General features: G+C 39.4%; 1 long non-coding RNA gene across 1 annotated transcript; it reads right to left on the bottom strand.

The window, feature by feature from the left end:
• Nucleotides 1-406: 406 nt before the first annotated feature.
• LOC133212812 (uncharacterized) lies at nucleotides 407-27,923 on the bottom strand. Its single transcript, XR_009725615.1, has 3 exons — nucleotides 27,808-27,923; nucleotides 12,528-12,633; nucleotides 407-603 (listed from the first exon to the last, which is right to left on the bottom strand). It is a non-coding gene; the product is annotated as an uncharacterized LOC133212812 (long non-coding RNA).

The following is a 27,923-nucleotide window of genomic DNA, read 5'->3' as shown; positions in this document are numbered from 1 at the left end:
AAGCAGTTTGAAATGCCAACATCTACCTGAAAGTAAAACCATGTCATTAGAATAAATTCAGGACATTCCTTTTGTCATCTACTGAATCCAAAAAATTCTCCTGTAATTTTACCTCAGTGCAACACTCATTGGCTTAATATTCTACATTGAGCAATCTACATTGATTCTACATGGCAAGGCTGGATTCAAGGTTTGCAGGGAGGCATTCAGCATTTCAGCCCTGCAATAGGAAAAAAAATTCATCAGCTTTGCAGGAGACCTTTGTATGTAACACAATGCCTCCTAGATCACTGAACAAGTCTGTCCCATCACCTACAGCATATATGTAAAATACACACTTCCTCCCATCCTCTGAGCACAATTTGAGGGGCAAAATCACCTCTCCTTCTGTCAACCCCAACTGGGCAATGAAACCTGTTATTACCTCACTCCTCACTTGGCCTCCTCAGAGAGCAGTGTTCAGGTTTCTTTTCTCCATGGTACTACATCAGTCGCTATTACAAGCCTTCAGTCTTCGCTAGATCTATTACACATAGTTCTGTAAATATGTTCACAAAAATTACTTTCCATCCCAGATCAGGATTCATTGTGTATCAAGAAGACCTATAAAAGAAATAAAGCCATCAGACGTCACGTCATTCTGAAACAGCCCCAGAAAAACAAGTCAGCTTTTGGAGGAGACAATAGACTTTGAACTCGGTAATTACCAGTTATTCCTGATGACTGTACATAGGAAAAGCCACAACCTCCACTGTTCATGGAGGCTGCAAAAGTAAACCCTTCATTATTGTTTCTGCTATATAAATGTTCTTTTGCTTTTCCGTCTATTTAACCTTTATGATGGCAAAGAAATTCAATGTTTAAATCAGCTTTAATTATATTTTTTCTCAACTGTTGCAACAAGGTCCCTTGAGTGACCTCTAATTATATTTTTTCTCAACTGTTGCAACAAGGTCCCTTGAGTGACATCTTTATTTGTGTAAAAGGTAGAAGAGTTTGCAAAAATGGGTTTTAAAACACTACTACTGGCCCACAGAAGTATTTCTCTCACAGGACACAACAGACAAAGAAAGGAGACAGAGTGTTTGCCTACCAAAAAATCCCTAAGATGGAAAGAGGTTTCAGGAATCCAGTTAAAACACAAATGTTATAAAGATTACAGATGTCACTGCAACCAGAAAGGACCACAATACTTGGCCAGACCCTTTCAAGGCTATCTACCTAAATTGACTTTAGTGTCCAAGACAACTTAAGATTCATAAAACATAAAGCCACCTTCACTCCTCTCCCGCATTATGTGCCTTTTGTGGTTCATTAGGTTTTCTGTGTAAAACAACAGCATTTTTAAAGACATTTAAGCCCTAATCTTTGGAAAACAGAAGCCCAAATTCTTCTAAATGTCTGGCCCATTATCAGCCGGAAGCCTGGTCAGATTCAAGAAATTGGTAAAAGCAATTTCAGACACTGCTTTCTTGTCTCTGTTCACCACCAATCTTCTTCATATATTGGTCTAATTTAGACTGCAAGCTCTCCTGAGCAGGGAATATGTTTTTACATTCATAGACTGCCCATAAATTCATGGCACTGGATGCACTTTTATAATAAATAAGAAAAAAAAATCAATTATTTCAGTTAAATGATACTCTCCTTACACTAGCAATTGATATTAATGCCTCCAGCAACAGCTGATGCTGGCTATATCAATATCAGAGCCTCAGAAAGACCCTGGAAATGTAGCTTGTATGTTTCTATAGTGTTTGCATTTTGGACTCTTGGAAAGTAATAAAGCACTGCAATACAAGATGTCTCTTGGCTCCTTGATGACTTAAAGGCACTCTGCTTATCAGTGAATTAAAGGCAATTTCTTATATTCACATGGCTAAACCATTACTGATGTAATACCATTACATCAAATGACTAGAACACATGCAAGTGCAAGGCACTCAGCTTTTGTTCCATTATAAATGTCTTTCAACGCTGATATTACTGTACTTTCCTTTATGTAGGCCTTTTGTCCTTTCAGCTTCTTTAAGTGCTTCTCTGGCCCACGTTGCAGGACACACAGTGGGGTTTCAGGCATATAGTTTGCTCTAGTGGAATGCATGCAAAATGAATGCAAAATATGCAGCCAAGATAAGCCCTGGCAGATCTGGGAAGCAGAGCAGAAGAAATAATTTTGCTTGTTACCTTTAAAATCTCATCCATTTGATAATTATACAACCAATAGAGGGAGAAAAGCATTTTTCTTTGCCAGACGTGTATTTTCCTGTAATCGAGCAGAACTTCCCAGGATACCTAGCCTCTATTTGAATCCTTAGGAATTAATTGTTTTATCCACCCATTTTCACAGGACAAGGCCACTAAATAATCAGACCCATAAACCTTTATAATTAAGGGAAAATACAGATAACATAGAAACAAGCAGAGCCTTTGGTGGCACAAAAGGATACTCTGGCTAGTTAACAGGAATAGCCAATGCATTCCTGATCCTAAGTGCAATAATTTTAACAGCTGGTCTCACAAAATAGATTACTTGATTAATACATTTGAAACAAACCTGAGTTGCTAGATTAGGGCGCTCTGTTCAAACAGTGGGAGCATTCGTTCAATCGCACATCAGATAGCCATTGTCTGAATGTGGTACTGATAGTCGCATTGTAAAGCTGATTCTCTAATATTCTTGGGATGCAATGTACTGCATTTTTTTCATCATTTCCTCTACATGTAAACTGATCTCCTGCGTTGAAGCAGTACTATTTAAAACAAAAGGGTTTGATTTATAGCCAGTCCCCAGCCTCATAAATCACACCTGCAGTGTGGTGCTCTGAGCTCCCTGTGTTCTGCCAGCATTTACGTTTTATAAATGATTTGGGTTTACCTCCCATTGTGATGGAGCCTAATACAATTGCATTCTTCTCTCCCAGCATTCATTCTTGCTGTTGCTCATTATTCCCACTGGGAATTCAGACCTAGTTTTTGCAAGCTTGTCAGGGGGAGGGGATAGGTGGTGGTGGTGTGGGGTTTTTTAAATTAAGGAATGTTGAATTAAAAATTTATGTTCACATTCTGTAGCTTTTTCTATTGCTAGACATACTATGCAGCAGACTTTCTTTCCTTCCCATTGACTAGGCTTATATTTAAGCTCCCATTTGCTAAGCTAATGATTTGGAAGTTAGGACAGCAGCTTGAAATGTCCAGTATAAAGAGTATTTGACCTTCAGAGTAACCCACGTATGCACATCAGCCTTCTACCAACTGCATGAGGAGCTTGAATTCTCATTTAAAAATAAAAAAAATAAAAAATAAGTACTCCAGCCTCTCAAGAGACTAAGTGCAAGGATTTTATTTCTAACTCTCAGAATCTCCCAAAGTGCCAAAAAGATGCTTATATAATATTTTGCAATTGTCTCTCAAGTTCCCAACCATATAACAGTTCTAGTTGGTTAAGCACAGTTCAGACATGCAGAGATAACAAGACTTGCTTCTTAGAGCTGACAGCCTTAAGTCCTGGTTCAGAGAATTATTCCTAAATCATGGCACCATTTAACTGAGATTGATAGAATTTGTTCACATGCTTTGATTTCCTCTGTACCAAAACAATCCATGATTTAATTTGTTCAACTAATGACCATCATCACTGCCATTTTTACTGTTAAAAATACTGCTACTACCATATCTACAGACAAGAAAGAATTAATTGTAGTTTGAAGTTGGTAAAAGCCACAAAATCTAAGTTACATTTCTGTCAGAAGCAGGCAATACAGTTTAGGTTCAGTTCAGGAGTCAAGTCTTCTGAGCACTAAAATGGAGTCTGATATTTGAAGAGATAGTTGCAAAATTCAGACCTGAGATTTGGAAGGCTGCAACATGTGTCAACAGAGATCAGGCTCAGACCTAACTAGTTGGAAAAATATTTCTGAAATGAACAGTAGTTATTCAGAAAAGCTACTCCCTTTCCAGCATAACTCACAGGTGGACTGGAATAAGTGGACCTGTTCCAGTTCAATGAAGGATTAAGCTAAACACTTCTATTTTCAAAGTAGATTAAGTGAAACAAGAAGACATTTTGATTTCTGAATTAGAACTGTCCATACATGCATTTATGCAGGAAGAGCTTTTGCACTTTAAAAGCAAACTTTGTTTTTATCCAAACTTACTTCCAAATGGAGGCAGAAAGCCTTGAATTATTGTGTCTACTGTCTGAAAACTCATATAACAGTATCTGTCTGAAAAGTAGTCTTTCAAAGTTCGTAGTGTGGGCATAAAGATAACCAGTTGTAACAGATCTTTCTTGGTAATGACTAGACTAATTTTTAGAACCTATTTTGGATTTAGTTACTGATTTTATAAAAACTAGTGATTCCAATAAGTGCTTCCAAAATAGAATTTAGTGAATTCAAATGCTCTGAACAACTGTTTAATTCTCTAGCAGTTCAAAATTAGACTTTATTCTGAGAACAAAAAAATCCCAACCAAACAACTAAAACAAAAACAAAACCAAATTTATTCACAATTACTGAGAGGTAAACACTGAATTTTTAATGCCAACATTTGTTACCTTAAGTTTAAATTTCTTGGACTTTTTACCCGAACATGATGAAGTATGAAAAAAGATAGTAACTCTGCAAGTATTATCCATCTGATATTTTATCTGATATATTATCTGATACCTTGCAGGACAAGGTAGCAAAACGACCGCATGAACCTCCTCCCTCACTGCAATTCTTGTTTACCATTGGATCTAACTGCAGTAGAATGCAATTATGCAAATCCTGGTACACATGCATAAGGTTAAATTACACCTTGCTGTGTAGCCTTGTGCTGCCCCAAAAGCAACCCTGCAAAGTATGTAACTCCATGCACTGTTACAAGTCTTCTATTATGATTTGCTCTATGAAGTATCTTCATATCACCAGCCTCACCTGAAAAGAGGTCCAGGATTATGAGTGTCCTTCTGTAGTAGTACATGCAACCATGTCTACTGAAATATGAGTTTCATTTTGGTCCACCAGTATTTCAAGTCCTTTTTATCCAACTGCATGTGCAGCAGCATAGTTGTGACATATATCCTTATACATTTGTTTCAAACAACCCTAAAATTCCAATGTTTTTTCCTGAAGACAGTGTCTTTATACAAGTTTTTACAAAAAATAAATCTGCAATAAAAGTGCTTATGCAAAAAAACGGATCTTTAGTTGAATGCATAAAGCCTGCTCCCCTGTCAAAGTAGGCATTTGGGCAACTTTGAAGTTTGATTTAAATATTAGCAAATGTGAAAGATTTATTGTTGTCTTTACACAAAGCAAAAAGGCATTAAATATGCCCCAATGTCTTCAATGAATGAAATTCTTTTCAGTAAATGTAGATACATTTCAGTTAATGACTTTGCTTATAATGTGAAGCAGCAATTATAAGCTATATCTGGAACACTGATAAACTCACCTCTGGCAAGTCCAATTTAAAGGGGACAACTAAACTTATGCCTGCTGAATTTCCATTTGCACACACAACTGGATAGCTGGAAATGGGTAGTTTGATCTGCATACACAGCTTTTACTCATTCAGCATGGACAGTGCTGAAAAAAGGTCTTCGGCATTCTAGTGGAAAGGTGCTTGTATTCTTGACATGAACCATCCAGCTGTTTTCTAGAGTCCTCATTTATATAAGACATCCATTATATTATTGGAATCAAAATGCCTGCCCCAAACGCTCCTGTAATAGATACACACATTGAAAATACACTTGGGTATCTAGACCTAGCAGAAGAGGAGTGCCTATTTCCACTTCTACAGCTCATTTATTCCTGGGAGAAATCAATAGAGAAAATTCAACCAAGAAACTTGCAAAATAAATATCTGATAGATCCAGTAATATGCAACCATAATATGCAACCATAATCAATAAGGAGAGCTTTCCTGGCAGCAAATGTCTAGCTGGAAGAACCATTAACTATGAGAAATTCCCAATGCCAAGGGCAATCTGATCCTGAAAAAACTTATTCACATTATCAGTCCTTATTCTTACAAAATAATCCTGGTTTGCGAGAGCCAGATTTACTTATTAAAGTAACATCCTGTCTAAGTTCCATAGCATACCTACTGCTTCTTAGCAACATTGCTTCTTAGCATACCTATTGGTACGTTAATAAAGTACCATTTTTTAGACCATTTGTTAAAAAAGTTCTGCAAATACTACTTATAAAATTACTTTAAAAGGAAAAAAAAAAAAAAGCAGTTGCTTTCTTAAGAGCTTTAAATTTTAAACTTGAGTTCTATGTTCCCATGGATACACTGCTTTGTTCCTATAATGGTCTTACTTCAGCATGGTAAGCAATAGGGAAACAGGACTTACTCTCAACATTTCAATAGGCTTAGCACCTTCATCAGCTAAGTGGTCCTCCATTGGTGCCCAATGGGATACATAGTTTTTTTCCTTTTCCATTCTGAGAAAGAATTAGTTGTTGTTCATGGCCCCACAGTTGATCTCAGCACAATAAATACACAACTGTGTCATTTCAATCCAGTACAGCCCAGACACATTTCTCTGGCTGGGTCACACAGTGTCAGATAGCTGCAGACTACTTATCATCATTCCAGATCATTTGTACAACAGTATTATCACTGACCTTTTCCCCCAGCCCCCACAAGAAATGTGAAGTTTCTTCTTATACAGAAAACCCTCTTTTCTACAAGAATTCTTAGAATTATGGAATGATTCTCAATGCAAATAGCAATCAAATGCCTTTGCTCCAAAAGAAATCAGTTATTATCAGATGTCGCATCAATCCCATCTTATCCAATTGTATATGCGAGGAGTAATTCCCTGATGCTACAGGTTGTTCTGCTTTCTTGTTCTTTGATAAAGAAGATCATTACAGTCCCTAGGACAGGTCTCAAAGACATTTTTAAGGAAAGTGCTTGACAAAGAGAGCGCAATCTTGGAAGAAAAAGAGCCTATAAAAAAAATATTTTTCTTTGGATGCAAAGGAGGCAGAGAAGGCTCAGTAATGAAATACACAGCTTTTCGTCTCTATATCACTAGTTCAGCTATAGCTGAGGCTGTCAGTAGTCAGAAGTGGTGAGTCTACAAAAGCTGGTAAGCTGAAAAACATCCAAGACACAGAGTGATAATTTACCACAGCATCGGAGACAAAAAGGAGGCAAAATAGGGTTAAATTAATGTTAGTTTTCAAAATAACATGAAAACACATATCCAGACAGCATACAATTAAGAGTAATCCTATCTTCGGGGTGACGTCGACTAATGACCTAACAGGTGCTTTCTACAAGATGTTTTCAGATCTAACACTGCTGCTGGTCTTTCAAACAGTTATCACCTGGTCCATAAAAAAATTAGTCATCTCTGTTTGCTAGGTTCAGAATGGCCAAACTTCATTAGAAAATTCTTTTTAATTAGAATATTATTGCCAAGTTCAGTATCTAAAAAATCAGTATTACATTCACTATTTTCAAGGGGTTCAAAGGAGTTCTTTGAATCTCAAAAACTGTAATGTAAAGCTAGCCTGTGCATCCTGTATCACCATCCACCCATTGTTTTTGCTTTTTACTGTCTTCTTTCAAGTTTCATGTAGCCTCTTCAGCCTTGGGGCTATGTCATTCTATCTACTGACTAGTACATTGGATTCTGATACTGCCTGGGCTTTGAGGACACTGCTGTAGAACAAATCATCATTGTGATCAATACCTGGGAAGCTGTGACATTGTTAGCTGTGAGCTTGGCTCAATGACTCCATTAGTGCCATCAATATACATCCAATGGCCATGTGAGCAGCTATGTGATGTAGCAGCAGTCACTTCAGAAGAATCATTGACTGACTCAGTGCACAGGCACAGAACTGACAATTAAATGAACTAACAGCTTCTATTTACTTTCCATAATCAATTCAAGCTACAGTGCAGTCATGCAGGGAAAGGTTAGGAACAGCATGACCAAGCCTGAGCCACAGCTCCCATTTCGTGGCACATTCTCTCCCAATACAGAGTTTTCCTGTCAAGGGAAAATAAGACATCTTAAAAATAATTTTTCACAGTTAATCTTAAAGGTACCCTTTCAGACATAAGGGAAAAGATTGTGGACAAGAAAAGTATGCAACAATTAAGTGGAGCAGCTGCTGAGTGGGCTGCAGATCTTGTTGCAGTGAGCAGAGAAACCTGCATCTAGAATGGAGTCTACTGAGAATCTGCATATAACCCATACCTGGGTCTGATTCTTTGCTGTCTTTCATGATAGGTATTTAGATCTGTGCAAAGACTGTGAAACATGGTCACTCTCAACAGACTTTTACAGCCACTTGGCAGCCCACAGACCAACACAGCGGAGAGCTGGTCCCCAGAGCTGGCACAGCAGCTCTGTGCCATTACATGCAGTAAAATCTACATTCATGTATGTATGCTTTTCCATGCTCCTCCTCATCCACTTTTTTTCTTCATCCTGGATACAGGAATTGTTTGTTTACTTTTCATATCCCTTTCCTATCTGAAAAAGGTACAGAACTCTTTAAAACTGGTAAAACACTAGGTCACACTGAAGTGGTTTTGTGAAACTCATCCAAGTTCCTCAGTACAATTGACGTGGTTTCCTTTTAACATAGATGTGGCAGAGTTGAATAGATTCCCTAGAGACTCCACAGTTATTTTCAGTAGCGACAAAGCCCATCCCGAACATAACTTTCAATCTGTTCATCCCTCTTTGAATACTAAGTAGAGCCTTTTCTTCTTATAATAATGTACTGAAATCAACTCTGTACATCAAAACACCTCCAGCACTTCAATACCACCTGATTTACTTTCCAAGATATGTGTCCTAATGCCACAATTACCTCCATTGTTGGATGAAGATCAGGCCAGAAGTATTGTACAATGCCTTTTATCTAGTCCTACCAGAATGGGAAGTTCCACTGAGAGATACACATTTATGTCAGGGGCAGCATATAGCACCTTGAAATTTAAAAGAAGCATTAATGAAGAGAGGATGCACCCAGAGGACAGCACAGATTTAATGCAAGCCAGAAAGTGTTTGGAGTCCTTAAAAAAAAAAATCTATTAACTTTTAAAATAAAGTGCCAACTTAGTAGTAGTTCTATTTAACAGCATCAGTCAAAAGCAACAACAGAGAATTTACAGGCCTTTATATTAAGTAAGTATGAGAATTCACCACCATTGGGCTTCTAACCCATTTGTATAGATACAGGATTTATGCAAATACAATGCAAGTTGAGTTTCGGCAAAGCCATGGTTATTATGGAAGCTTGATTTTCTCAGTATATATGGATTTCTCAGTATATATAGAACCTTGATTTTCTCAGTAACTGTGTACACATAATTTCACTAAAGTCTTACACTACAACAATAAAGTTTGGAAACTGTTTTCATGGTGTTCATGTTATTTTCTCCTGGACTGCAAGATTATTTTTAAGATGTATTTTTTTATTGTGATCACTCATTCAAACAAATGCATCACATATAGAACACATTTGTCTCACAATTCAAATGCTCCGAGTTTATACAAGAGTGTACCTGCTCTTTCCAACAATTTGCATGCAAAGTCTGAAAAATTTCTCTCCTACAAGGAAAAAAAATCCTACCCATATATATGCTAGACCCCTTTTAATGTCTTTTCAAAAAGAGATGGGTCTCAGGATAAAATGCAAGACATGAAAGGCCCGAAGACTGCATACCATTCTCTTGTGAAACAAGAGACATGATGCTCTGACAGCGCAGCCAGCCTTTAAGCATTACTATACGTCTGCAATCCAACCTGTCTTCAGTCCCACAGCACAGCTGCAGTCCCAGGGGGTGGTTTCCCCCAGGCCCATAATGCCAGGCTGGTTACTGGCTCTGACATCCCTGGCACCAGCCCTTTCACTATTCTGCATGTCTCACCCCTTCTCTGAGTGCAAGTATCTGAGCGCCGGTGGCTGATCAGCCACAGTACCCAGCACAGAGGCACCGTGATGACAGTGCATACCTAGAATGTAAAAGGGCATCTGAATAACTTACCCTGACAGATAACAGAGCCAGTTAAAAACAGCAACACAATGTATGTGCAGCTGTACAGAAATCTATAACAAAGAAGTGCAGCACTATCCTGCTATCTCTGCTCACAAGAGAATTTCTACTGACTTTGCTGGGCACTGTATCAGTTAAAAAGCAGCAAATACACAGTATTTTGTTGTTTTAAGAGATTTCTCAGTTGCATGACACGTTCATTCAAAAGGTTACTTCAGTTTCCTATTACTATGAATGCATTAAGCTAGGTTAAATAACAAGCACAGCATCACAAATATTCTTGACGCCATTTTGTTTATCTTCTGGCATTGAATTTGATATGAATAAAAACGTTTCAAAATTTGTGAAAATAATTTGTAAGCCAAGTATTATCATCATGGAAGCTCATAGAAGTGCTCATGCCTTGTACTGGAAAAATATGAATACCACAATGTATTTGGCATGATTACTGGGCAGAACAGGTCGTAAAAAACATTTAGAGTGGTAATGAATGGTTGTATTATTAAATTTCATTATATTGCTTAAGACAGCAAGTACATGGTCTCCTTCTATTTTTTAAATTAGTATCTACATGGACTTAGCTGTCCCTTGTTAAATGTCATGTAACCATTGACCCCAAAATGTAATCAATCAGCTGAACAATATAGAAAGATTTAGCATCTGTATACAACACAGCAGGCTTTTTGCAGTTTGTGTACCTAAGACGAAGTACCATATAACACCTTCAGTGATGCTCAGAAAAATGTGTCTTGAAAAGGAAATTAATTAGAATTACTTTAGCTGCCCTGTTCTAGGATTGCAGCCTAATGCCAAATTTTGCCAGGACACCAGTCCTGATCTCTGCCTATTCCTATTACTCACTGGGGGCAGACAGGAGATGCAGGTAGCGAACACTTCATTTTGCATACATTATTGACTTCTCAGTTCTCAGTTCACCATCAGTTTGACATCAGTAGGAACAGTGACCAAAAGAAGACAAGGCTTGGTGTGTGACCAGCACAAGAGACATTTCATTCTCTGACTGCAAAGGATTACATAGAACATTAAGAACCAATTTTTGCAAAACCCAACTAGTATACACTTTGTTGCAAACTTCTGAAAGCTGTACATCACCAATATTTACACTACCAACCATTTACTAGGCTCACCCTACCTCCCATAGCTTCACACGTCCTCCTTAGAAAGCCAGTCTCAATACAAAGGTCCCTCCTGCATACCCAACAAGTACACGATCAAGTACTGAAATAGCTCTCCTGCCTATTCTGTCCTAAAGAAACTATTAAGTTTTAATGTGCCACACAACCCACTGCTGACACCAAAAGCAACACTTCCAAGAACAGATTTTGTTCAACACCTTTGAGCCTTTGTATGACAAGATGTCAGCAGCCCTGATCAAGCAGTCATAGAATCACAGTCCTAGAATGGTTGAGGTTGGAAGAGACTTCTGGCAGTCATCTGATTCAACCATCATGCTCAAGCAGTGCTACCTGAAGCAGGTTGCTCAGGACCATGCCTAGATGGCTTCTGACTATCTCCAAGGACAGAGACTTCACATCCTCTGAGGGAAACCTGTGCCAGTGTTTGACCACCCTCACCGTGAAAAAGTTTATCCTGATGTTCAGACAGTTCCTTCTGTGTTCTAGTTTGTACCTGTTTGAGTCTATAGCCTGATTGAGATAACAGGGAACAATAAGCTGGGGTACTGGGCAGAGTTGCAAGACAAGCAGGCATTGCTATATGAGAAGACAGAAACTACTCCAAACTTTTCTATGCACAATTATAAGCTCCATACACATAGGGACCAGATTTTCACTTCTTTAGTGGTCCCATCATGAGGTTTGTGATACAGCTTCTGACAAGCACAATTTGCACTCTTCATGCTCTCCTATCCCTATCAGAAGATCAGCCTCAATCTCTGTAGTGTAGGGCATACTTAAATAAATTAGAGTGAAACTTCTGCAAACTGTCATCTGGAAGGGGCCAAAAAGCCTAATTTTCTGCATTACAGAAGCTTGGGGGCAGGAGTTTGAATCTTTGTTCTGTTTTCCTTTTTTTTTTTTTCTTCTCTGGTAAAATATCAGTTTAATGTTTTTGGAAAGATTTTTCCTTCTTTTTTTTTTTGGTGAGCATATCATCAAAGCCTATTAATGTAATACTTGCTATCGTTCATTTACTGGAGAAAACTCGTTAAACACATGTCACTTCAAAACTGCGTGACATAACATGAAATTGAAATGACCTTTATTTTGGCACGCTACTGCACTGAGTTAGAGTATTACTAAGTCCCAAGCATTGCCTGTTTACGAATGCCAGTCAGGCTTCTACTATAGCTCTAATGTGCTCAGAGATTGTACAGCCAACAAGCAACTGTAACTAACTGCAAAAAGGGAAGTAGCTGTGAATCCACAGCTTACCAGACAAAAAGTCACTACCCTGAGACAATAGATTATGTTGGAAATTTGACTAAACAGAAGTGGAAACTTTGACCAATTACTCACTTTTGTCAGATGCTGTTTCAGTGTTTGGCCTCCTGTCTTGCAATCCGTGAACTTGCATCTTGGGTCTAGGTTACTCCTTCCTATCCATATGGTTCTCACACCAAGTCTGTAAGAGTGACAGCTGAATGAGTCACAGTCATGCTTAACTTCAAGCACAAAGGTGTCTAATTCTTAGTCTTAAAAATGCTGGACTGCACCATAAAAAGCCACAGGCTACATCACAGATCTTCAAAGCACTGCCACAGAGTGAACAGATGTGTATGTCAACCCTCTTGCACCCACTGTCCCAGTTTCAGGACTCAGCATAGTCAAACAAGAGTCAGATTTCCACTAATTTCCTGAGGTTGCTCAACAGCCTTGGACAGCATCAAATGGATGCTGTGGATCACTAAGTTTCTGTCCCCTGGACCTTTTAACACACATTCAGCCGTCCCCCTTTCTCATCAGGGGACTCCTGAAAGGTGCTGAGCTCCAAGACAAAGCACAACTGATTCTTATGTATGTTCCAACAAGGGCCTCCATGACTATAGCAAATGCAGCATTTCACTATGTCCAACTGAGGTCCTTCTCCTGAGGCCTAACAACACAAAAGACATTCTGTAATAACTCCCTTTGAAACCAAATTAGTAATGTTTCAAGGCATGACCCGTAAAGGGCTGCTGTCCAGAATCTACATGTGTCTAACAGATACATCTTTCACCTAACAGACCTCTTCAAGATTACAGATGGAATCAAGATGTGCTAACAGAGCTCCAAAAACAGAGCCATGGGGTATCAGGATACACAGCAAAGCATTCTATCTCAACAGATAAAAAGGAAACAATATCAGATACAGTGTAAAGTAGTTCACTCCAGCTGTCACGACATGCTCTGACACCATTATATAGGTGAGATTATTGCAGAGGAAGATGCTATTCCATATGAGCAAATGCTAGCAAAATATAGCCAGAGTGAACTATATAGACCTGTGCCATCTCCTTATAAAGGTTTTACAAAGTCATAATCTCCTTTTCACATATGTCCATACACTACAGAATGCTAAAAGTTACTGCAGGCTGTAGCTGTATATACCCAGGTACCCTGGTGGGCTGGAGACTAGAGTCTTGTCATGGTTTAAGTGGTTCTGAGTTACCAGCTGAGCTTAAACCACAACAAGTCTTTACAAAGCAGCTTGTTTTTACCTAGCCAGCTAGCCGTTTGTTAGGTGAAAGACTAAGCTTGGTAACTTATACACAATGTGCATTTGGTTTCAAAGGGCTAATAAAGATCGGGGACAACATTCTGGCAATAAACACTAGTGTACCTCATGGCACAGAAATTGTGTGTTGAGGGTAAAACAAAATAAACAGAAAAGTTAGAAAAGATGAATTTTCAAGTTTACCATGATGAATGTGTTATTTGCCAGAAAAGTAACAACCCCATTTTCCTGCAGGGTGAATCTCTGGAGCAGGAGTATAAAGATGAGAATCCCTTTCCACAGTGTATGAAAATGAGAAAGCATTTGGTGGTTGGCCATTCCAAACATCCAAAGGTCCCATTTGACCGTATAGAGAATTAATTTAAAGCAGGGCAACTTCCTAATGCAGGCCAGGCCTCAGCTCCATAATTCATTTTCACATAAATTATGGAAGAAAAAGAAATCACAGTAGTATATCAAAACCCCCTATAACAGCCAAATAAAATGAAACACCTGTGGGCAGGAACTCCACCAGCTACTTCTTGTTGCCAGTGTCTCCCATGTGAAAAGGGGACATGACTAGAGATGAACTATGTATATTATACAAGATGAAAAAGTCCAAGGCAAGGCCCTAAAAACAGGTAAATTGTGCAATCTGCACTACGTGTCAGGGGCAGCCACTTCTGAAAAGAAAACAGATACTTCAGACTAGGATTAGGCTAACACACCACAGAGACATGCCTGTGATTGACAACAGGAGAGTTCACTGATGGTATAACTTAACTTATATCAGACTGCAAGTGGCTTGTTTCCTCAACGACCTTCACATCCTCTCTCTGCTAAAACTGGGAACAGGAGTCATTTCAGGAAATTGAACAAGTTGTTGCCTTCTCACAAAAAGGACAAGGGAGCGTGCAGCATCACACAGTTCTGAGATAAGATTATAGCCAAGATTTCACCTAACCTTTCACTTATCAATATTTTCAGCTGCATTTGATTACTTAAAAATGCTATAAATCGCTGACTAACACGATTTTCATGGTTTTTTTCCATGAAGTTCCTTTTGTGACCAAGGAGCTGTCACAATGATTACAGACTATATGCAAATGCCATCCTGATAACTGTGACATACCCCTGAGACATGCACAATATAAGATTCAAATCCTGATACGAAGGACCAACCCAAAGGAGGTGGGGAATTAGCTTGCTCTCTGTGTTCAAGAAGACCTTCCTGCTGGGACTGTGAAAGTGGTAACTTGTCAGATTGACTTTGGTCATTAACAGCTGTCCCTCAGGACAGGAGTGAGAAATTCAAACCACTATCACTAGACTCTGATGATGAATAACTTAGCACATGAATCCTAGTGAGGCTGCAGCTCTCTCTGATGTATTATAAACCTAGTCAAACCTTTGATTAAGGAGTTAATAAATGAATAGTAACCTCATCATTCTCATCAGTGTATCTGCAGCAGCAGCAGAGTAAACACCCTCCCATTGTATCTGAAGCTAGTAACTAGGAGTAACTAGTATTTTCCATGTGACTTGTAGATAAGTTTGGCCCTGGAAACTGTGCTGTTGAAGCAGTGGCTTAAACACTAGTAGAGGAAGAAGAAGACCAACAAAAAGGAAAAAAAAAAAGCATACAAAAAACCCAACACATTAAAACTAGGACTAAAGCCTAGAGATCAGTCTGTCTCATAACTGTCACTCAGGTTAGGGAACATGAGCCGATGCTTACACACTGAGTTCCCCCCTAGAGTGGTACCTCTTTCTTTTCAGTTTATCATGACACATTTACAGCTTTGTCTTTCAGCAGTCCCTACAGAAACTCCAGGGATCCACACTGACCCTTCACGTTATTTTTCTTGTGCTACTACTGCTTAGAGCCAATAGAAAATATTCAGCAAGGAATTAAGAGTCTGTGTTGATGTGATTTCTGTCATCCCTATATATCCTGGATTAGGTTAAACATATTCTTTCCCCCCTTCCCTGCTTCAGCACTGCTTCCAAATGTGTATGGTATAGAAGTAAGCTTGCATTACTACATCTGTACTAGAAAACTGAACCAGCCTGGGACTGCTCTTCATGATTACAGCTACTGATTGCACACAGTTCCTATTCATAAAATTTAACCCTCTTAGCCTCCAAAACAACATGGTCAGCTATGTGTTCAGAATTGGTCCCTGGTTGGAATTAATCCCTGAACAGTGCCCATAAATTATTTGGGAGAATCCTAGTTGGCACAGGTCTAAAATCTGCCAAGGATTCTTCTAATGCTTTAAGTGTAGACAATGCAGTGCCTGGGAATGTTTCCTCACATTTTTTTTAGTAGTAAAGACATTGCTGTAGAGAACAGAAAAAGAAACAAAGTCATACACAATCCAGTCAATGTCTAGTGCTTTGGTTTTACAGTTGCTTTCTTTTGTTTTCATTTAAACTCCTGGTCAAAACCACCTAACAACCCACCAATATCATATCCTACTGGTTTACAAAACTACTTAATGCTTCTACAAACATCCTGATTAGCTCTAAATGTACTATCAAAATTGATTATATTAGACACAATAAACACTATGCGTACATATTATACAATCACACCCATAAATGATACAACCCTTTAAGACCAGAAGGGGTCTATCTGTCTTTCAAACCTCCTTGGAGAAAGATAAGAGACTGAGTCTTTCCTAAGGGGGTACCCAAACTGTATTGTCAGTAGATTTTAAAGAGAAAATGAGTTATATTAGAAAGCAAGCAAGCATTTGCAGCTCTCTACTCAAGGACAGAGTTTCCCTACTCTTGTCTGAATGCGACAGGTCCAATATTAAGATCACCGAGATTTGGTTATTCAAGCATGTTGAAGGCCAGGTTGGACACGGCTTTGAGCAACCTGGTTTAGAGGAAGTTGTCTCTGGCCATGGTAGTGGGGGTGGAACTAGGTGATTGTTAAGATCTCTTCCAACCCAAACCATTCAATGATTCTGTGATGATTGTACGGTCACTTTTGACGTAGAGTCGATCTGTTCCTGTTCAGTTATGCAGCTAGGCCACATCAACCCTCAGTTTCACTGTCCTTTCTCAAACAGATACGCAGACACAAGGACAGTGGCTTTAAATCCTTACAGGGTGGAAAAGATCTTCTGTGCTCAGAGACAAAAATCCCTGTCTCTCCCTGGTATCATTACACAGTAGCAATAACTCCAAAGTGTTGTGACCACATTTAGCTTTATGGAATAAAACATAACAAGCTGTCAAAATGTTCATAAATAAATTAGAGTCATTATTCCAGCTTAAGGTTCTGGGGACATAAACAATCCTCTTGAAGTTTGCTGTGACATATTTTGCAGTGGGAGCCAAGCATTAAAATTATGTCCTGTATACAGAGAGCTGTAAATGCATTCTGTCTTAGGGCCTGGCACCACGGCGCAGAAATCAACAGGCCTGCCTTGGAATAGAAAATAAAGCAGTCCAGGGCCAATTTCCTGCCCCTGAGCACAAGTTTTATGGCAAAGCCGATGTCCATATGGCTAAACTCTGTCCTTCTGCTCACTCTCCAAAGAGGAGTCCTCATCCATATCTGCCAGCTTGGAGTAGTCCCTGGCTCATGCTGATGCCTTAACCCATATCCTGACACCACTGCAGAGAGTGCTGCCTGGTGCAGACAAAACCAGGCAAGGGAATGTGATAACAGTTAAACACCACAGGTCACAACATGCCACGGTTCCTGGCCTTGTCCAGGCTACCAACAGACATATTCTGGGACTTGTGCTAGGATATTACCCTAAAATATGCTTACCTTTCCATAAGTGACTTCCAGTTGCAGAATAAGAAATGTGGTGACATCCAACAAAAAGCATAAGGAATGAAGACATATATACATTTTGTTTGTAGAAGGACATAAAAGAGCCATACCAGGTAAGACCACAGATCCATCAGGCCTCCAGCACTAACCAATGGCACAAACTTAGGAAAAAATATAAGATCAAGGTAAGCTTGCAGTATTACTTCCTCAGTACACTCTCCTGCAGCACTTTGTGATTCAAGGACTTCCTGAACCAAAAGTACTATCTTGGTATTTAATAGCCCTCTGAGGATTCTTTTGAAAGAAAATGAACTCTGGATTTAAATGCTGCATAATTAAGAAGTCAGTGAAAATAGGCTTTAGCAATTTGAATTATAAACAGGGAGCAAACCTATTCATTCAGAAAATGCATTTTACATCAAAAAAACATCAAAACAAGGATGAGCAAGAGTAGTGTCATTACAAGACAGCATCAAGCTGAAAGCTACAATCTCTTAGAGCAAAATGGCACTGACACTCTCACAGAAGGCTTTTGCTTGGGCTCAGTGCACACAAAACCAAACCAAAACAAATTTCACAGCATATTCAAGGCAGAACTTGCTGTGACAGAAATCAAAACAAATGGCTAATAACTCAGTGGCAAAATGTAAGATCTTTCCTATTTTGCAAACAACAATTTTTATAGCAAAGTGTTTTCCTGACATTTTTGGGTATGCCCCTTTAAGGTTTTCAAAAACCACCATAGCAACTACGTCTTTGGGTCCTGATGGGTATTTTTGAGCTACTTGCTAAATCCATATTAGGAGCTGAGGCAGCCGTGGCAGTACGAAGAACTGTTCCGTTCCTGAGTGGGAAATTCCATGAGATAAAACATTCTTGCATTTTGTCCAGCAGAAATACTGTATTTCCACTGAAAATGCCATACGAGTAAGCTCACTAGTGACGTTTTTTCTAGAAATAAGACAAAAACTTCTGACGCTCTCTCTCTGTCTCCCCTGGCTTTTTCTCCTACTTTTCCCTTCTCCTCTTTGAAGTGTGAGCAAGTTGGACAAAGCAAAAATCTAAATGCACTTTTTTCCCTCCAATAATAAAAAAATTGATATTCCTCTACTTCTGCCTTCATGTCTAAAAACACACCAAGGGAAAACCATCCTGCTTTCCGAAACTTGTTGACCATGGAAAGGAAAGACTCCCTAGATACACACCTAGCACACAAAGGTTCTTGCCTGGTCTGTGCTTACTCACAGCTCAGTCACAGCCACACATGTGCAAGCTTTAACATCCATGATCAGACTGTTCCAAAACTTCCCTGCACCTCCATGTACATTGTAAACATGACACAAAAACATTCCAATATTTTTATTTCAGAAATTAGAGAAAACCTAAAGAAATTAATTTGGAGCAGATGACAAAGCAATTCTGACTAGGATAGAAATCAAGAAAAATGCAAAGCCTTGGGAAGGAGGTATCATGTGCTACAACGCAGAATTCCCACATTCTATACACCACCATCTGATACGTATTAGAGGAATGCTGGTTATGTCACTTGATTCTGTTTTGCCAAAAATTCCCTCGTCTGCAAAATGGTGACAGCAGTACTGCCAAACTTACAGGGATCCTGTGAGGACAACAAACTGCTTTGCAGTGTTCCTACATTAGGGAAATATTAGCTGAAGGATAGAGGAGCCCATCAACACTCTATGGCCTCCTCATATGTCAGAGAAGCACATAGGGCTTTTGGCATGCAAAACAGTTCTGTTCCTTCTCGCTTGGAAATACTGTTGTTATGGATTATCAGCTAATCAAAAGAGCAAGATACAAGGCCAAGTAAAGGCTGTGAAGAAAAAGCAGTTGTAATCTAGCTGTGATAACTAGATTTGGTCAGAGCAACAGAAGAAACACAACGTCCACAGACACACAGCAGTAGATGAGATCAATTTATCAGAATTTGATATAATTACCTCTAGCTATAAACATGCCGATTGCAGGACCATTTAAATCTAGTAAATTAGATATCACTTCACCAGGAGGAACAATCTTTGCTCTGGTGCTCTACTGTGGACTGACAGTAAGGTAGGGAACCAAACATGCCACTGGGGAAAGACCTATGATCATTTTACCTAAACCAGCATTGACCTGGCTTCCTCAGCTCAATAGTCACCTTCACATTACTTAGAACTGAATCTACTTACTTACAAAGGTTTATATTTCATTTTGTACTTCCTTGTCTCAAATCAGAACACAACCACTATACCAATGCAAGTTATAAAAACATACTGCTTACAGTTATATGTGTAAGATCAAATTGAAAGGGGAGGAGGGGAGTGCAGGACAAATGAATCTAATGAAATCACATCAGAGTACATTTGGGTTGCAAAGCATTTAAGAAAAAGAAGGGCGGGAAAATGGGGGAACATGATCCTTCAAACCAAGCAGTAACTCTAGTAAGTCAGCCATATAGCAAAGGCTCGATGCTCAATATTAGCTTTATAGGGAAGAAAAGTATTTTTATGACATGGAAACTATAGTGAAGGTCACAGATGACACAAGTCCCTCAGAAACATTGCATTTTCAAACATCCTCTCAGAAGAAACAGTCTTATATGAAAATATCCCCAAGCCGCTCACACCCCATAGTACTCTCCATGTCTTGGAACATACATGGAGAAAACACAGGCATCTCTACAAGGTATCCCTGAAAACAGGGAAAACAGGAGGGGCAGCTTTACAGAAAGACACCATCAGGTTCCCCGTTTCTTTTCCCTTCAGCCTATCTTGTGGCAGGAGGAATGGCAGACATAATAAATATGGGAATCCCCCACAGAACTAAGAAAGTCTTTTCTGAAAATACTGTGTGTACAAGATTATATCCTACTCCTGTCCCCTCTGGTGGTTACAGTCCTGATTACACAGGCACGCCTTATCGCTGAAGACAGACAATTAAATAAGGGAACGGCTGTCAGTAAATGGGCCGTGCTCTTGTGAAACCATTTCACCATTCTTCCACACACAGGAAAATATTTAGCAAGAGGTGTGCAAACTGTACAGATGCAAGAGTGTGATTGAAAGGTGGGTATCATCTGCTGAAAGCAGATCTAGTCAGAAGGATTCGGCATGAAAAATATTTCCTTTGTCCTCCAGACTTAGAATTTTCTTCCTCTGGCCTTAAAATGTTTGTTGCTTTTATTCTGAAATTTTGACTGTTTTCTATTCACACTTCCAAAAACACACTGTCAAATGCAATCCCATATTTACAGTATTTCTCAGAAAAACCTACTGACCACAGCAAAACATTCCCCTGTTTGCTCACTTAGACCAAAGCGCTTGAGCCATTGGAAAATACAGCAGAGAATAAAACATTCAGCCATTAAAACCCACTTACCCAGTTAGTTTCTCTCTAATAGTCCTTCAAGAGCTTCTTTTCAGTGACATGAGAACTCCCGTATCTGGAAAGTGGTCTGTCTGCAGAGAAAATACTTTCCAACTGCTTTGATGTGTTCTGGTGAGACTCTACATTACTCTAGAAGCCCCGGGGACATACACTGCAGTAATGTAAGGGCTGACATTTGTCCTCATATTTTTGTACCACTAAAATCCTGCATAATCCTCATTTTGAAGACTTAAGTGAGACTTAAGCAGTACATAGCCTCATACCAGGTCTTCTTTGTATTGGCACAAATGTCATCCAGGCAAGACAATATTTGCTCAGGTGCAGTACCTTGGGTAAGAGTTAATCTCTTTCATTTCTGACACAATAGTTATTATGTACAATAACTAATAAAAGCCACTCTTGAGATCGACAACCTACACATTTTCAATTTCCTCTCCAGTACTCTAGCCTTTCATAAGCTCCTTTGATCCTGTATAGGTGTCAATCTTTGCATGCATATAGGTCACAAGAAAGTTCATTTTATGTTAATAGCCAGTCACCTTCAGATGCATTGATTTTAAGCCGTTTCCATTTCCAAATTTCAATTTTATCATTTTATTTCAGTCACTCCATCATTCTCAAAGACAAAAAGCTACAGGGACTGTGATTTTGCTTAGACTCTTTATTAAAGAGGAAAAAGTCAAGTCAAATGTCAAAGCTTCCTTCTTGCCTGGCCAGCTGGAGACACTTGCGCACACTGTACCCTTCGCTCTCAAGGGAAAGGTGAGCTGTGTAAGGCAGGGTTTACTGGGGCTCAAAACTCAGGAGCAATATTTCTGAGACAGTGACTGGCCAGAAATCACACAAAACACAGAACCGAGTCAGGTAGGGTCAGAGTGCCTCATGAAATCTGCATTGAGCACTTTTGAGTAAAGGCAGAGGGCTGCCTGATGCAGGCACCCCTAGAAGAGCTCTGATGAAGTCAAGTGGCTGCTTTGGGTTTCTGCACGGAGCACAGCTGTTCCCTCTTCTCTCTCCAGACCCAGAGGCCGAGCACAGCATTTCATAAGGGTACAAGCTGGATGCTGCTGAAGCCTGGACTCCCCCTCCCAAAGTAAGACATCCTCAATAGTTTTTCCCCTTTTTCCCCAGACCACCAGTACTAGATCAGTGCATTGAAAGTCCTCCCTTCTTTGCTGTTTCAAGCAGGACCAGATACTGCCAGAGACAGCATGCAAGGCAAGAGGGACTGGACTTAATCTTTCCTCGGAAGGCAAACCTTATAGAAATGTTTGTTTTCACTCTGCTGCTTGACATTCCAGCTAGTGGGATGCTTCAAGAACTTGTTCCAATGGCTTGTTTCTCCTGCTCCCTCCCATGGCAAATTGAAATCAATATTTTTAGATTCTTGTCATTCCCTTAAAGGCTCATTCTCTCTCTCCCCGCCTCCCTTTCCAAGGTCACACAAACTTTGCTTTGGACTCCAAACTATTAATTTTTCACATTACTCATTTTAGGTGTCTGAAAAGTTTCTTACTCATCAGCCCATAGAAGGAAGAGTTCTTTTCTTTTTCTTTTTTTTTTTTCTTTTTTTAAGAAAAATAAGAGATACGTATCTCAGCAACAGAAATGAAGTCTCCATGCCATCGCAACAAGATGTCTTCCAAGTCTGATTTGCAGTCCCCCCTCTTGGCACACACTTGCTGCCTTTGCTTCACACTCAGTCAGGGCCCTTTATTTCTGCAGGCACAGAAAAAAATGTGCCAACTGAGGAAATCTGGGGTGTCTTTTCAGCCAGATAAAGTAATTGTAGGGAATCGTAGTGAAGTTGAACTAATTTCCCATGGGCCACCAAACATTGTGCCATATGTTAATGACTTTTGGTAGCCATGAGCTTAAACTGCACTCTCAACTACAGCTTAAAAGCTTCATAGCCCAGTGTCAGCCTCCAGAGCTCAGCAAGGACTCCTGTCAGCAATGCCTGGAAAAGAGATGAGTTGTAACACAGGAAGTGGCTTGTGAAGCAAGAAGCAGCCTTCCTCATTTACCAAAAGTTCCCTTTTCTACTCAACTCCTCTCCCAGACTCATTTGGACTAGCAGAAGAATATACCAGTGCAGCCCTACCTGTCAGCAAGGAAGAATGTTTGTACATCTGATTCCTCTATCTACCAGAGCTTTGCTCTTGGATCTCCTCAGGCTCCTGATAACCTCCTGATGTTACCGCAGCTGTTTGTTTAACAGAAACCCATAAAATTCTTGAGGTTGCCACATTGCCCTTTTCTCTTGTCCACACCCAGGACCTCCTCTTCTTACATACAGTAAACAACTCCCCGCAGGGTCCACATTTATTGTGGTAACTAACAAGCCCATTAAAACTTCAGCTCTGACGCATGCTATACTCCAAGCTTCAGTGCACTGCTGCCAGGTAAGACTTTGCTGAAGCACTCAGGCTTTACCAATAAAATAATATTTGTGTTCTCACAACCATCTACTGACGTCTCCCAGAATGCGACAGGAAGATCTGCAATGTATTTTTAAGACAGAAAAGGAAAAAAAAAAAAAAGACAGAAAATATTTCTCCCCATAGAGACTTCACCAAGTGTAAGCTTCTGTAGACAGGGTGGAAAGCATTTTGTAAAAGCACAAAGCAGATGCTGTCACTAAGCAAGTTCTGTCCAGCTCACCTATACAATTCCTCCGGTTCAGAACAAATTGGATGCAAATAGCACCATAATCAAGTATTTCTGGTTTGGCCCCTGGGTGGACAGAATACATCTGAAATCCAGATGATCTGCATTTTTTACATCATCCAGGATCACATACAGAGCAAAACAAAGCAATTTGCAAATGCCCCTATCTAGACCAGGTCTGAAAAAAATGCTGAGCTGCTGCTACTTGTTTTTTCCTTCCTTTGCTGCTGCTAAGACTCTTAAGTCAGCAGAGAAGGTGTTTACTTGCTGCACTGCTTCATGCCCACCTGGGAAAATGTCCTATGCAATTGCTTTTACATTCATTACGTCTGTGTGAGGTGTGAATTCCAATTACACACACACACACACACACTATGGACAATTGAGAATATATTCTGTGACAGACTATGTTAGGCACAGTTTCTTCATTCAGTTTGCTCTCAAGCTGGGACTACCTTGTAATAAATATGGTCTATGTTTACACAAATGCATTGGCATACACAGCCAAAAGAAAGAGAATACTAGTCAATCTGTATTAACAACCTTTGTTTTAATAATACAAATATCTGAAGGCATTTCTTTGTGCATACCTTTCTGTAAGTCCACAGCTTATTTCCCAAACAAAGACAATATGTTGCCCATGCAACAGCAATAAAGCTGTCATACTGCCTTTGGCTGTAACTTGCAATCTGTCCCTATCCAATACTTCACTGAAAAAGAAAAGGTGCAGGCCCTAAATCTGGCTGACTTGACTGGCAAAGGGCTGTGCTACCTAAAGTTCAGCTCACTTTTTTCTTGGAAAAAGCATTTAAATCCTCTAATGTAGATTTATGTCATTTTGTCTGGATGCCTTGCCCACAGAGCCTTCAGAAATTAATCATGCTTCTTCCACAATTATGGAAACAACCCAGAGTTAGCATGAAACTACTTTTCAATTTTTTTCCCCTCATTTTTTCCCACTTCCTACCTCTTCCACAGAATGCCTGTCTTGGCTGAAAATAACACGTACTACATTTTACTCTTATGGAGAATTTTATCTGTGATAGGTAACAAGAGTCTGCAAATAATTAAGACTGTATCGTCTTTAACGTTTCTTACATTCTTTTACAGAATTTGCTGCTGTTTGGACACCTGCAAATTCAATAGCTTTAGAGAAATTTTCCTATTTCACAATTTCACAAAGTTCCAGACTTGTGATTCACTTTAGAGATAAACGGCCAGCAAGAAACAACTCTTTTTTTTTTTTTTCAACTAAGTTCCATGTTTCATTAGAAGATGCGAAACCCCCTGACAAACAGGAACTGAAAAATATTGGAGCAGGGAGCTGTGTTTATAAGATGTCAGTTTAACATATGCAGAATGAAAGATATTTTATAAACCTATTAATAAAAAATATTCCCAAGCCAAACCAAGGTCAACTGAATATTTCTGTTCTACTTTAAACAATATTAGTTTCACAACTAATTATCTCACAATTACTATTTTTCCTTGATGAACTCTGTGCTGCCTCATCCTAATGAAAGTGCTGCAAGGTAATACAGCGGTTACATGACAATGCAAATAGGACCCACTCAATTTGCACAAAAAAAGGTTGCAAGGAGCAATTAGCACTTCATTAATATGATATAAAATGATAATTTGCCATATATCCCAAGTGACTCAAAACTTCTTTCCATCCATATGTGCAAATAATAGGTAATATGATGCAGTGCGTGTGAACCAGGTTCATGGTGCATTAGCTGGAATCCCTGTGTCAGTTTTCAGTGTAATAGCTATTAGTTAATATGAACAGTAGCTCAAATTTAACCTATGACAGCAGTGTTAAATGATAAAAGGATCTGTTGGCAGCGATATCTCACAATTCCACCCCTGTAAAGTTCACCCTTCCTTACTATCCAGAATGAAGCATTGGAAACTGACTTCTAATCTAATTTATAAAGCAGATTGAAATGAAGTGCTGGTAGCACTCGGCTCAGCTGCTCAGCATTTTGAGAGGCAAGATCATTCCTGGTGAATCGCACAGCTCAGGCATTCAAGCACGCACTGGCAGCTTCTAATGATCAAAGTATTTGACTTAAATAATTGATTTATTTATACTAGTAAAGAAGCTCCAGGGGGTTCTGAATATTATGAGATATAATCACACCACTAGGGAATTAGAGACACTCAGATGTGCCTTGTGCCTGCTAATGCCCTGCGGGTGTGATTAGGATATCACACATCAAAGGAATTTGCTCTAAAATTTTTCATATAATAAATTAATAAAAATAATTTATTTAAATAATTCCACTGATTTAATGGGACAGATCTGATGCAAGATGCAGTATGCAGAGAACTACAATGAAGTGTGTTGGTCTAGGACGGTACAGAAGCCCTGACCATCTTCAGTTAATGCCCAAGTACCAAGTTCCTCTGGCTAGCAGGTCCCCTATGAGGTATTTGCATCATCTCAAAGCTGACTGTCTGTGATGAGCATTTCCAGAGATTTTAGCCAACCTGCACTGTCTGAAGTGGAGTAAAACAGTACTCCTTCAACAAATTCTTTCAGGAAGGGAAATGATTAACAGTGACATACAAGGCAGTACAGCATGCTGGCAAAGGAAGACAAAGCAATGGCTGCAATACCTCATGGAGAGGCTCTTCTGGTCAGATTGTTTATTCAAGTATTTTAACAGCTACTTTAATAGTACACATAGATTGACCATTGCAGACTACAAGTATTTTACAGTCTTTAATGCACTTCTCACCATGAAAGGGCCATAGGGAAGTGTGCTCATTTCAGCTGTACTCACAAGATACTGAGTTACATGGAGACCAACTAACTTGCTCAAAAGCACCCTGACAGTCTGTGCAGATCAGGGGATTAAACTTGTACTGACTTTCTGCAGTATGCTTCTGTTCCAGAAATCCACTAGCTTTTCCACAAGGATATTACAGCAGCAGGCAATTAAAATCATGTTATCTTTAACCTGGCGTGCTGCAAGGGAAATATATAGACGTTCCAGTTCCAGAAGTACAATACTTTCCTGTCTTATATCCCATGACCTTTAGGGAAGCATTTATGGCAGTGACAGGAAAAACAAGGACATCCTTTCAGAGAATATACATGTGTAACCCATGTAGATCTTTTCAGACCCATAGAAAGACATGAAGATGGAAAGCAATATTTGGGGACAACTTGTGCCTTGGACAAAGTATTACTCCAGGTGCAAAACATGATGGCTGTCCTTGAGTTGCAGAAAGAATGAGCAAATAAGACTTTCTGAACCCATGTCAACTCCCCTGGGGTCAGGCCTAGTCTGTCTTACATTAGTTTTGTACCCTCCTAAGATGTTACAAAAGAACTCCAGAACTGCAATGCTGTTTAAACAAGTCACGCAAGTTCTAAGTAAAGAAATCAACAGCAATTATAAATTCCTGCAAAAGCACCAACTCTATCACTAAAATTAGAAAGGGAGAGGCTTCAAGGGATTTGTTCTTACCTATGGGAAAAGCCTGAGACTGCATTCAACTTTTCCACATCTTCATTCTCACCCTTGTGTATCTGCTTTGATTTTGGAACAACAAGCATTGTGTGTGCTGGCCCATTATCAATTTATAGAATCATAGAATCACAGAATCATAGAATAGCTAGGGTTGAAAAGGACCTTATCATCTAGTTCCAACCCCCTTGCCATGGGTGGGGACACCTCCCACTAAACCATGCCACCCAAGGCTCTGTGTTATGCCATAGACTGAGGTACATATCACAAATTTAATGTCCATCACAAAATACATATTTTTATTGCAAGTGTCAGATCTGAAATCAGTTTTAAATGCACCCAAAATTCAGTCCTTAGAGAGACTCAGTGAGTTTAAAAGAAAAACTCTGCTGTCTTCAAATTTCAGGATTTGAACTGAGCCTGGAGTCATGCAGTCCACTACCAATTAACCTGACAGTGCTACATGTAGCATACTGGGTTGAAAATAAATGTGCACATTTTTTTTATGTTTATAATCTCTTTCACTTTCTTTCCCTCATTTTCCCAACATGCACATAACAAATTCAGTCTGTCCTACAGATACAATTTCACTAGAGTGCACCACAAGCAGACATTTTTCTCCCCAGCACTAGAAGATGGAGCACTGTCCATTTGACTGGATGTGGCAGAGGCTCTGTGAGGGTGCAGCCCCCACATTTAGGTAAGGCTAAACCTGCCCATACAGTCTTGTAACGTGATGTGTATTTGCTTTGTACTACTTACATTTGTCTTCTGCCTGGGCTCTTCAATACCAATTTGCCCTTGTAGAACTGAGTTGAATATAATTACCGTGAGGAATCACAAAATGTTGGAAAAAGCCTTCATATCTAGGCCCACCT

Source organism: Neopsephotus bourkii, unplaced genomic scaffold, assembly GCF_033783945.1.
Source record: "Neopsephotus bourkii isolate Nb327-2 ecotype Australia unplaced genomic scaffold, CSIRO-AGI_Nbou_v1 NB_74, whole genome shotgun sequence".
Lineage (NCBI taxonomy): Eukaryota > Metazoa > Chordata > Aves > Psittaciformes > Psittacidae > Neopsephotus > Neopsephotus bourkii.
The sequence above is the reverse complement of the archived record's forward strand: the minus strand, read 5'-3'. Positions and strand labels throughout refer to the sequence as shown.